This window comes from Myxine glutinosa, chromosome 2 (assembly GCF_964187855.1).
Source record: "Myxine glutinosa chromosome 2, kmMyxGlut1.1, whole genome shotgun sequence".
NCBI classification, from domain to species: Eukaryota; Metazoa; Chordata; class Myxini; order Myxiniformes; family Myxinidae; genus Myxine; species Myxine glutinosa.
Genome location: NC_136262.1, coordinates 191,997,966 through 192,010,681, shown reverse-complemented (window position 1 = coordinate 192,010,681; position 12,716 = coordinate 191,997,966). Strand labels below are relative to the sequence as shown.

General features: G+C 46.1%; 1 long non-coding RNA gene across 1 annotated transcript in view; it reads right to left on the bottom strand.

The window, feature by feature from the left end:
• LOC137422185 (uncharacterized) overlaps positions 1 to 9,489 on the bottom strand; it is a 47,532-nt gene extending 38,043 nt beyond the window's left edge. Inside the window, exon 1 of the long non-coding RNA XR_013622595.1 lies at positions 9,431 to 9,489. This is a non-coding gene — a long non-coding RNA (uncharacterized LOC137422185). The remainder of the gene's footprint in view (positions 1 to 9,430) is intronic.
• Positions 9,490 to 12,716: the final 3,227 nt, after the last annotated feature.

Below are 12,716 nucleotides of genomic sequence, written 5' to 3'. Positions count from 1 at the left end.
GACAATCTTCTCCATTTTGTCCTATTTTCTGCCTCTCTCCTTGTTAACCCCCTTGCCCGCATTTCTTCTTCCACCAACTTTAGCCAAGTCTTTCTCGGTCTTCCCCATCCTCTACTTCCTTCTACATTCATTTCCATCACTCTTCTCAACCAGTCACTTTCATCCTTCCTCAACGCATGACCAAACCATCTCAACCTGTTCCTCTTCACAGCATCAATCACAGGCTCTATTCCCATCATCTTTCGCAATTCATCATTTGTCTTCCTATCTCTCAACGATATTCCGCACATCCGTCGAACCATTCGCATTTCCACCCTTTCTAACCTTCGTTGCTGCCCTACGTTCATTACCCATGTCTCGCTCCCATAAATCATAACACTTCTCACACATGCAGCATACACCTTTCCCTTCAGCTTCAACGACACTCCCCTCATCATCAGCACGCCACTCGGTTCCCGAAACTTCTTCCATGCACATCTCACTCGAGCAACCGTTGCCGAGTCTGATCCACCTTCTCCATTCAGCATGTCTCCGAGGTAGCAAAATGTTTTCACACCTTCCAGCTTCACGCCGTCTCCAAGATCCAACTCAACATTTCCTCCATCTGCAGCTCCCTCTGTGCACACCTTACATTTGAATGTAGCTGCCACACTGGTTAATGACCCTCTCAGACCACTACATTTTTGATGAACCCACTCAGCGCACATTGTACATTGAATGGAGTTCACTCCGACACCCTTCCTACACACAGCACAGGGCCACTTCCCAGTTCTTTCCACCTCACCACATGCTTACCACTTGCCATCACCTTTGTCTTTCTGATATTCACCTTCAGACCTTTTGTCTCCATACATTCCTTCCACTTGTTCATCTTTTCCTTCAGTCCATCCATACTTTCCGCAATCAACACCAGATCATCTGCATACAACAACTCCCACGGTAAACCCTCCTTTACGTTCTGAGCCAGCACCTCCATCACAGCTACAAATAGTAGTGGACTTAGTACCGACCCCTGATGCACTCCCACCTTCACCTCAAACTCACCACTGTTCCAGTCCTTCGTCCTTACAGCTGTGCACGCTCTTTTGTACATTGCCATCACTACTCTGATCAACCATTCCTCCACTCCTAACTTCCTCAATGCCCATGTCAATACTTTGCGTTGAACCCTATCGAATGCTTTCTCCAGATCAACAAACCCAAGAAACAACTTCTTCCTCTTCTCCATGTACTTCCCCTGCAACTGCCTCACAATGAAAAGTGCGTCTGTCGTTCCTCTTCCTGGCATAAATCCAAACTGCAATTCGTCGATCTTCACTTTCTTCCTTATCCTCCTCTCCAACACCCTTTCCGATACCTTCATTCCATGCTCCAATAACTTTATCGCTCGGTACGAGCCACACTCCAGAGGGTCAACTTTCCCCTTGTATAGGGGGACGAGGGTACTCACTTCCAAATCCACTGGAATGTGGCCTTCTTTCACCACTAGATTACAGATCTCTGTCATTCTCTTCACACCCCAACTTCCTGCTGCCTTCAACATATCTCCCACAACTCCCGTCGGCCTTCCCACTTTTCCACTCTTCATTGCTTTTGTCGCTTCCTCAACTTCCTTCTCATTTATCTTCTCTGCCGGTCCTAAAACTGGGTTACTCTCTATGTTGCCATCCCATTCATTCTCTGTATTCAACAGCATTTCCATATATCTTTTCCATCTTCCTTTAATTGGAAGTTTTTTGGAAGTTTGGAAGTTTTGGAAGTTGGAAGTTTGAAAAAAGTAAGTTATTGGAAGTACAGACTTGGCATTTACTATGGAATATTTTTCTTTTCTTGACTTGGGTTTCCTTTCTGAACTCAGAATATCAATCTGGTGAGTTTCTTTTACGCTTCGGTGATTTCTTTGTTAAAAGAACCATGTCACTGATTGTCTGTCGCAGCAAGAAGTCAATAACAGGATTATATCACAGGTGGCGTGACAAAATGTACGGACAGGTACATTTCACGATTGGCTTCACAATCGGGTATATAAGGCTTGTTGCATTCTGTATTAGTGGAAAACAACTGCTGCACGTCTACAAAAGTTATTGCCGCTTCCTCTGGAGATGGTCCGTCAACTCGACAATGCTGTTTGTCATGGAGTGGTGGCTTTACGAAATTCCGGGCTGAAACAGTGTGCTATTGCTCGGCAGTATGGCATCACTCAAGGTCAGGTGTCAAAGATCCCGAAACGAAATGCTCAGAGGGGTGTCCCTCCTCCAATATCGGGGCCAGGACGTCCCCGCAGAACCACAAGGAGGGATGATCGCCAGCTGCACCGGTTAGTCCGCAATGGCCGTACCAAGTCAGCTAATCGGCTTAGGGCTGAGTGGCAGCAACTGCCAAATGTGCCTGTATCCAGAAGGCTAGTCAACCAACGACTGGTTAACGCAGGCTATCGTGCCAGACGTCCCCTGAGAAAGCCAAGCCTGACCAGACAACACCGCCAGCGCCGATTGCAGTGGGCCAGAGAGCACAGTCAATGGCAGCCAGGACACTGGAATCACGTGATCTTCAGTGACGAGTCTTGATTTCTGGTCTATCGTCAAGATGGCCGCGTCCGAGTGCGCAGACAAGTGCATGAAGCCTACAACAAAGATTGTATAGTGCCAAGAGTCCAAGCTGGAGGTGGTGGGGTGACCGTTTGGGCTGCTTTTCATGCAGGGGGCAAAACTGACATGGTTGTTCTGAATGGAAACCTGAACCAGTTCAAGTACACGGCCATTCTGGAAGAAACATTGCTTCCATTTGCTCGTGTAGCCTTTCGAGGAAACTTTGTCTTCCAAGATGACAATGCATGGCCTCATCGTGCTCACATGATCCAACACTTTCTTGCTGACCGTGGTGTAGAGCATATGGAGTGGCCTGCCATGTCCCCGGATATGAATCCGATAGAGAACCTGTGGGCAGAATTAACGCGTCAAATCGACCACTTGGACCAGCAGCCGACCTCTGTGCGTGAATTGCATCAGGCTATTGTCACTGCATGGCAAGCGATTCCTGTCCAAACTTTGGCAAATCTCGTGAACAGCATGCCTCAACGTGTACGTGCTCTCCTGAATGCTCGTGGGGGTTAGACGACGTACTGAACTGTAATTTTACTGTCCGTAATCCCAGTTGTAATTTAACTTTTGTTTTTGTCAAAAAATTTTTGGCTAATGTGCAAAATAAAGAAATACTTCTGGAAAACGTACAGAAGTTTAACACAGTACTGTCCGTGAATTGAGTTCAATATCAGTTTACATCACTTTCAAGGATCAATTTATTTGCTTTGAAATGTCAAATGTGGTTTTTGTTTCTTTTAAAGGTCACATTAACAAAATCTAGAATAATTTCAACATAATTCCAATGAACTTTTGGTTCTAAGTCAACTTGAAAAGTAAGTTCACCCCCACAAAAAAATATTCCATATTAAATGCCAAGTCTGTAATTGGAAGTTTTGAATTTTTTTTCCATCTGGGTCGACAACGATTTGTCCCACTTCATCCTTCAAGCAACTCACCCCCATCACATCACACCTCTCTTTCGCTATCTGCTTTGCAATCCTGAATACTGCTTTCTGACCCTCTTCCGAATCCAAGCGTTCTCCGAACATTTTCCGACATGCCTCCTGCGCCTTTGCTACCTCTTTCTTTGCAGCCTTCCTGGCTGCCTTATAACTTTCATGCTCTGCTGTTTCTGCTCCCGTACCCTTCGCCTTCTGCCGCTCCTTGAACTTCTTCCTCTTCTCGTCAATCCTCTTTCCAACTTCATCATCCCACCACCATGTTTCCGAGTGCCTCGGTGGGCCTTTTGTCCATCCACATACCTCACCAACGGCTCCCAACAGACTAGCTTTCATTGACATCCAACCACTTTCAAGCTCAACCACATCATCCTCTACCCTACTCAGCCTCTCTTTTAATGCCTCCCTTACTGTCACCTCTTTCAACCTCCACACCTTCATTCTCGGTTGGTACTTCACCCGCCGAGCTCTCCTCACACCTTTCTCCCATATGTCGCAGACAACCAAGTGGTGCTGTGAAACAGCCTCCTTCCCCGGGATCACCTTTGTGTCCCGGAGGTGCCCCCTATCTCGCCTACGCACCATCAGGTAGTCAACGGTTGTCGTCGACCCACCTGACGTGTATGTAACAAGCTTATTATCCTCTTTCTTGAACTGAGTATTACAAATCAACAAATCAGCTCCATCAGCAAACTCCAAAATCCTTTCACCTTCTCCATTTCTCACACCATATCCGTAACCCCCATGAACTCCCTCAAAACCATCCATACTCCTTCCCACACGTCCATTTAGATCTCCTCCCACCACAACAACTTCCTCGTCTTTCACGTTTTCCATCAGCTTCTCTATCGCACACCAGAACTTGTCCTTCTCTTCATCGCTTCGACCAACCTGTGGAGCATATCCCGAGATGACGTTCACCAAGAGCTTTCCAATCATCATTTTCACCATCATCAGCCTATCACTCACTCTAGTCACACTCACCACACTGTCTACAAACTCCTCAGAAAACAGGACACCAACACCATTCACACCCTCCAGGCACCCTTGCCACATAAACTTGTATTTCTGTCCCTGCCTACCCTTCTCCATTCTCACACCACTTCCCTTCCATCTCGTCTCTTGCACACAACATATGTCCACTCTTCTTCTGACCAATACTTCCACCACTTCTCCTGATCTCCCTGTCATTGTCCCTACATTCCATGTCCCAAACCTCAGAAACCTATCTCCACTTCGGGCTGTACCCTGCCCATATGTAGTTGTAATTGTCATAGTTCTCTTTTTGAGGCAATGTTTTTATGGCCGGATGCCCTTCCTGACGCCAACCCTCTTAGTCGTCTCTTACGACACGCAGGGATACGGTGTACCTATTCTAATCCAGGGTACACACTGGGAAACGTTTAAAACATGGAAATTCTGGGGGGAGGGGGGGGGGGGGAGGGCGGCGTAAGCATCACGGCTGCGGTTTAAACATATTTTAATAATATTTAAACAAAACCATGAAAAATAACTGGGAAATGTCTCTAAGTGAGAACGTGGATTTGAGAAAGAAGGAGCAGAGGTGGAAGAAAAACGAGATATAGGGGGCGGGGCACAAGTCGAGACGAGGAGGAGAGCGAACAAGCACGTGTCCGGGAGGAGAGAAAGAATTAATATCTAATTTTTTGTTTGTTTGTTGGTTTTGTTTTTAAAACGTTGGACAAAGCGTAAGATGTTCGTGAGAGGTAGGGGGGAGAAAAGAAAATCAAAGAAACAAGCAAATACTATGAAGGAAAGAACTTATATTCACAAAATACTGACGGAGGGGGGGGAGGGGGAGGGAGCCTGGAGAGACCAGGCCGCGCATGAGGTGCGAACAAAAAACGACTAATTACACACAAATTTGCAATAATTACAAAACGAAAACTAAATAGAAACACACAATAACACATACACAATAAAATAAGCAGTGGAAATTTGACAAAGACACGAATGGGAAAATACTCAAACTTTGATGTCGTGGAGAGATCGAAGCAAGCCTCGTCACTCGAGGGACCGGAAGCGGGTATGATATAACGTGTATTTCACGTGTATATCGATGAAAAGTATTCTAGTAATCGTAAATCCACTACCCACAAGCAAATGATCCACCTGTTCTTCTTGTTCTATAAGTTTATCATAAACATCCGTTAATAAGAATCCCTGGAGTGATGCAATAAAGTAAGGTTTTGTTCTCATATAACGTTATATAAGAAGATCCTCTATTTCAGTATTTGGTTTTTTCAATTCCATTTTCACTCCCATATAAAATTTAAGGGGTTTAATCTCACCCAAAACATTCTTTACTTCGCCTTTCAATGGCGGGTTTGACTGTTTCAACCGCCTCAGCTATTGATTTTGGTTCTGTGGGTGGTAAATTTAAAATCCTTATTTTAATATGTCCATTAAATGCTCCATCCATCACAGTCCTTAATCGTGTAACCCAACAACTTTATGTGTTTTTGTGATTTAAGATGAGTAGGAAAGCTCCTCTTTAAGACTTTCTTATCACAAACGTGACAATATTTTGTTTCTCGTTCGGGTGGAGCTCCCATATGTAAAAGTTTGAGTGTGTGTTTGTGTGATTTAAGATAAGTGGGAAAGCTCCTCTTCAAGACTTTCTTATCACAAACGTGACAATATATTTTTTCTCGTTCAAGCGGCACCATCATCTGTAGCTCTTCAGCCCTGTGTTTGGGGGTGAGCTCATGATTTTTATAATGTTTATATTCACGTTCACAAACGTAGCAATACACCATTTTAATATACTATATTTCTTTAAACTAAAAATTTTTTTTTTTAAAGTTATTATTTCTTATTTAAAGGATTAGTTTGTAATAGTAAGGGATGAGAGTTATTTTATGGAGGGTAACCGACCGCATGACCCTCGGATTGCGACGGGGGTCCATGCTTGTTCTCCATGGGGATTCACATTCGCTGTCATAAATATTCACAAATGTTTACAAACGAGCAATACCAATATTCGCAAAATAATTGTTTTTAACCACATGGTTAAAAAACTGATTGTTATAATTATTTTAGAAATTTTTGGAAAATGTGAAAATTGGGAAAAACTACAAATTGGGGAATTTTGAAAATCAATTTTTTTCATTTTTTGAAAATCGTGAAATCTGAAAAATAATTAATTAATTGGGCACTTTTTTTTTTTTTTTTTTTTGTATACAAGATCGAGGCTCGTGAAAGAGCGAACATTAATCACACAGAAAGACAAACCGACACATAAAACATATAACATCGGGAGCGGTAGACAAGATGGGGAGAGAGAGGGAAGGACACAAACACAACATTTGAGAGCAGGGACCGAGAGACATGGAGACATCGAGAGATCTGAGAGAGGGCGAGGGCTTTGGGGGGGGGGGGGGGGCATGGGAAGGGGGCGGTGGGAGAGGTATAAAACATATGGACACTGCCAGGACTTCCAGGAAAGAAGTTGGAATTTCAAACAAGGTGGATCTGGGGTGAATTAGCGGGGGTAGAAAAGATCAAGGTTTTGGATGGGGGAAGATAAGAGATGGTGGTGAACAGCTGTTTTAAAGACCTGGAGGGAGGAGTGGGATTGAAGGGAGTGAGGGAGTTTGTTCCAGAGGCGGGAGAAAAGAGGAATGAAAGAGTGAAGGTGAGCAGAGAGCCGAGATTTCGGCAGTTTAACCATCAGAGGGTTGCTGGCAGATCTTGTGCGACCTGTAGGAATATTTGGGGGACAGAGCACAGAGAGAGCTGGGGGTGCAAGGCCGGAGAGGAGTCGGTAGAAGACAGAAAGACCACCTACCTGCCTGCGGTGAGTGAGTGAAAGGCCCTCAGAGATAGCTTCATCGCGGGAGATTCCAATAATTCTGAAAGCTTTGGTTTCAACAGCGTGAAGCCGAGCTAGGTGTGAGGCAGGAGCACCGGCCCATAGGGGAGAACAGTATTCCATTGAGCTGCGGATGAAAGCCTTGTATGTGGTGAGGAGCTCAGGTGTGCCGAGGAAGGACTTCGCACGACGGAGGATGCCCAGTCGGCGACTGGCTTTGGAGGCCAGCTTGGAAATATGGTTTTCCCAAGAAAGATCATGGCAGATAGTGAGACCCAAAATCTTGAGCGACAGAACTTCTTGGAGAGGATTGTTGAGAAAGTAGATGGGAGGGTTGTCCAGTCGATCTTTTCGGAGAGACATAGTAAGAGTGTGAGATTTGTCAGGATTGAAAGACATGTTCCACTTGTTTGACCAGTCTGTGATTTTGTCCAGGTCTTCAGAGAGTGAGGAGGCAGCAGACTGCCGATCTGAGGGAAGAGGAATGGAGCGGCAGAGAGTGGAGTCATCAGCAAAGAGATAGAGAGGATTTTTGAGAGAGTCAGAGAGATCATTGATGAAGACCAGAAAAAGCATGGGGCCCAGAACACTGCCTTGGGGAACTCCAGCCTGAACAGGAAGAGGAGATGAGAGAAACCCATTCAGGGCCACACGTTGACGACGACTAGAGAGGAAGTCCGCCAGCCATGCGTGGAGATTTCCATGGATACCAAAGGAGGAGAGTTTGGTGAGCAGAGCGGGGTGCCAGACCGTGTCGAAGGCACGTGATATGTCGAGGGAGACAGCTCTAATTTCCTGTTTGGCATTGAGGACCTCCATCCATTGTTGAGACAGCAGAAGCAGCATGTCCAGAGTAGAGTGACCTGGTCTGAAACCAAATTGATGATCAGAGATCAAGCCATTGGAGAAGAGGAAAGATTTCATATCCGAAGCAATGATGGATTCCATGACTTTGCTGATAATTGGGAGAAGGCTGATTGGTCTGTAGTTGCTAGGATCTGTTTTTGCACCTTTTTTGTGCAAAGCGGTGATGTTGGCTGATTTCCAAGCAGATGGCAGTTGACCTTGAGCAAAAGAGAGGGTGAAGAGAACAGAGAGAGGGTGAGATAGAGCAGCAGAGCAGGATTTTAGGAACCGTGGGCTGATGCCGTCGGGTCCAGTTGCAGAATCAGAGTCGAGGGTTGACAGAAACTTTTCCACCTTGTCAGGAGGAAAGGACACGGAGTCCAGGAGCAGCAGGGTACGACTGGGTATGGTGGGTACAGAGAGGGATGGGTTTGGGACACAAGATTTATTTACCCCTTAAACTACCGGTTTGTGGTGAGTCACTTCCTGTTTTTTGAGTTGAGGCAGTTTCGGTTTGGGGGTAAGGAGGATGTGGGGAATGTGGTCCGCACCAGAACCGACATTATACCACTACTCTTATCAGTCTCTTCCAAGACACTCTGTCTTTTGACAGGCCGCATAAATGAGATGAGCCGCCCCGTCAGCCATGTGTGGAACTCGCAATGTGTTTCAGCCTCATCACATAATATGATAATTTTGAGAGCTTCTCATTTAACAGAAACCAAATCAGGTAGTGATGCTGCCATCTCATCACCTATGTGAGAGGAAGCACAATCACAAACAGGTCTTCTGGATCCTGTGGAATATAAAGCTCTCAAGAGGTCTCCATTGGCCAACGCAGACACCGTGCAGGCTATGAGTTTAAGGGATTATTTGGAATGATGGAATCTGCAGCTCAGTTTGGGAGACAGCTTTGATATGTGATCCACGTCATGGCTGATGGTGAAGCCTATAAAGACAAGAAAACGAACCACTTCCTGTGTCTGACCAGGAAAATAGATCAGTTGTTTTTTTTGGGTTTTTTTTTACAATCTTGCCAAAGTGACAGAGTGAAACTGAGATTTGTCAGAACTGAAAGAGATGGTCCAACAATCAGGACATCATAATTCATGTTTACTAATTACTAACTTATTTAGCTACTCAAGTAAAAGTGTGACTTGATAGACACCAACAGTGGATTTTCAGCAAAATTACATCAGAAACCTTACCTCCTTCCACATACTCCAACACGAGGTCGACTCGGTGATCCCATTGAAGTGAATCCATGCTGTATATTTCGATCAACTTGACTGAAGAGAAACAAGATAGTGGAGCACAAGTAAATATGGCATAAGCATCTTACCCAAAGTCAAACACCTTTAAACAACATGATAAACATGCACATTTTGTGTGATGACGAGTAGTCAACAGGTGAGCCTCAACAGGCTCAACATAGTCCTTTCACCATCACCATACATTATCTTGTCTGTAAACATTTGGGCAGAACGGCACCACTCATAAGTGCATCGATTAAATAAGCATAGGTGAGTGCGGGAACGGTTGATACCAGTATAGAAATGGTCCAAACGAGCCTGGAACGGCAGGGGGTATCTGGGTAGTGTGTGATCGAATCGCAATTCGAATCGAGTAGACACAGGTTGACCAAACAACTTATGAGAATTCTTCCGATAACACGACATTTGGCAAACAAACACTCAGATGCAGGTGGCCGAGTATATTTGATTTACAGTGTGTTGGGGTCTCATTATTGTGAACACAAACGCAAATGAAATGTGCGTTTTTTTTTTTTGTATACTGAATCGAGGCTCGTGAAAGAGCTAACATTTACTTCACAAACAAATCAACCAGACAAACAAAATACCCAAAAAGAGGGAGCGGAAGACAAGATGGGGAGAGAGGGGGAAGCACACAAACACAACATCCGAGAGCAGGGAGATGTGTGGAAGGGACAGGGCCCGGGGGGAGGAGGCATGGGAAGGGGGGGGGGGGGGGAGGGATAAGTATAAAACACAAGGACACCAAGGACTTCCTGGACAGAAGGTGGTATTTCAAAAAAGTGGAATTGGGGTGAAATTAGCGGGGGTAGAAAAGATCAAGGTTTTGGATGGGGGAAGATAAGAGATGGTGGTGAACAGCTGTTTTAAAGACTTGGAGGGTGGAGTGGGATTGAAGAGAGTGAGGGAGTTTGTTCCAAAGGCGGGAGAAAAGAGGAATGAAGGAGTGAAGGTGAGCAGAGAGTCTTGATTTTGGCAGTTTAACCATAAGAGGGTTGCAGGCAGATCTTGTGCGACCTGTAGGAATATTTGCGGGACAGAGCCCAGAGAGAGCTGGGGGGGGGGGGCAAGGCCAGAGAGGAGTCGGTAGAAGACGGAAAGACCACCAACCTGCCTGCGGTGAGTGAGTGAGAGGCCCTTGGAGTTAGCTTCATCGCGGGAGATTCCAATGATTCTGAATGCTTTGGTTTCAACAGCGTGAAGGCGAGCTAGGTGTGAGGCAGGAGCACCAGCCCAGAGGGGAGAGCAGTGTTCCATTGAGCTGCGGCTGAAAGCCTTGTATGTGGTGAGGAGCTCAGGTGTGCCAAGGAAGGACTTCGCACGACGGAGGATGCCCAGTCGGCGACTGGCTTTGGAGGCCAGATTTGAAATGTGGTTTTCCCAGGAAAGATCATGGCAGATAGTGAGACCCAAAAGCTTGAGTGACAGAACTTCTTGGAGAGGATTATTCAGAAAGTGGATGGGAGGGTTGTCCAGTCGGTCTTTTCGGAGAGACATCGTAAGAGTGTGAGATTTGTCAGGATTGAAAGACATGTTCCACTTGTTTGCCCAGTCTGTGATTTTGTCAAGGTCTGCAGAGAGTGAGGAGGCTGCAGACTGCCGATCTGAGGGATGAAGAATGGAGCGACAGAGAGTAGAGTCGTCAGCAAAGAGATAGAGAGGATTTTCAAGAGAGTCAGAGAGATCATTGATGAAGACCAGAAAAAGCACAGGGCCCAGAACACTGCCTTGGGGAACTCCAGCCTGAACAGGAAGAGGAGATGAGAGAAACCCATTCAGGGCCACACGTTGACTACGACTAGAGAGGAAGTCCGCCAGCCATGCGTGGAGATTTCCATGGATACCAAAAGAGGAGAGTTTGATGAGCAGAGCGGGGTGCCAGACCGTATCGAAGGCACGTGATATGTCAAGGGAGACTGCTCTAATTTCCTGTTTGGCATTGAGGACCTCCATCCATTGTTGAGAAAGCAGAAGCAGCATGTCCAGAGTGGAGTGTCCAGGTCTGAAACCAAATTGATGATCAGAGATCAAGCCATTGGAGAAGAGGAAAGATTTCATATCTGAAGCAATGATGGATTCCATGACTTTGCTGATAATTGGGAGAAGGCTGATTGGTCTGTAGTTGCTGGGATCTGTTTTTGCACCTTTTTTGTGCAAAGCGGTGATGTTGGCAGATTTCCAAGCAGATGGAAGATGACCTTGAGCAAAAGAGAGGGTGAAGAGAACAGAGAGAGGGAGTGAAAGAGCGGAAGAACATGATTTTAGGACCCGTGGGCTGATGCCGTCAGGTCCAGTTGCAGAATCAGAGTCGAGGGTTGACAGAAACTTTTCCACCTTGTCAGGAGGAAAGGACACAGAGTCCAGGAGCAGCTGGGTACGACTGGGTACGGTGGGTACAGAGAGGGGTGGGTTTGGGACACAAGCTTTAGAGGCAAACACAGAGTTGAGGCATTCAGCTTTTTCACGTGCGGAGTCAGCCGTGTGGCCATTTGAGGTGAGGGAGGGGATGGAGGGGGAACAAACACCAGAAACAGATTTGACCAGACGCCACCAGGATTTGGAAGAGGGAGACAGATAAGAGAGTTCGGTCCTGAGAACGGAGAGATGTTGTTTCCTGGCTCTCCTGAGGGTGGACACACACTTGTTTCGGGCTTTGTGAAAGGAAATGAGATTTCCTTCCGTTGGATTTGCTTTCCAGGAGACGAAAGCAAGTTGTTTCTGGGCAATAGCCTCACCACAAGATTCCATGTACCATGGACGGGAGGAAGGGTATGACAACTGAAGACGAGATGGGATAAATCTGTGCATGAGAGAGAGCTATTTACTTTGGAAGAATTCCCAGGATGAGTTGATGTCAGAGGCAGTAGAGATGGGAGACCAGTCCAGATGATTGATGGCTGCTTGAAGACCGTGCCAGTTGGCCTGAGTGAAATGCCAGACTCGTCGACGCTGAGGAGGCTCTCTGAGAATGGTCAGAGAGATGTCCACTTTAACAAGCACATGATCAGAAGAGCCGATTGGAGCAGAAGAAGAGCAGCAGACATTTTCAGGGAAGTTAGTCATAACCAAGTCCAGAAGAGAAGATGCTCCGTTGACTGAGATCCGGGTTGGGAAATTGACAGATTGTGTCAGTCCCAGTGAGTCACTGAAGTCCTTTGCTGAAGAGCCATGGCGGGTGAGAGAGGTACCCACCCCCAGCCAACTGGCATGGTGACAGTTG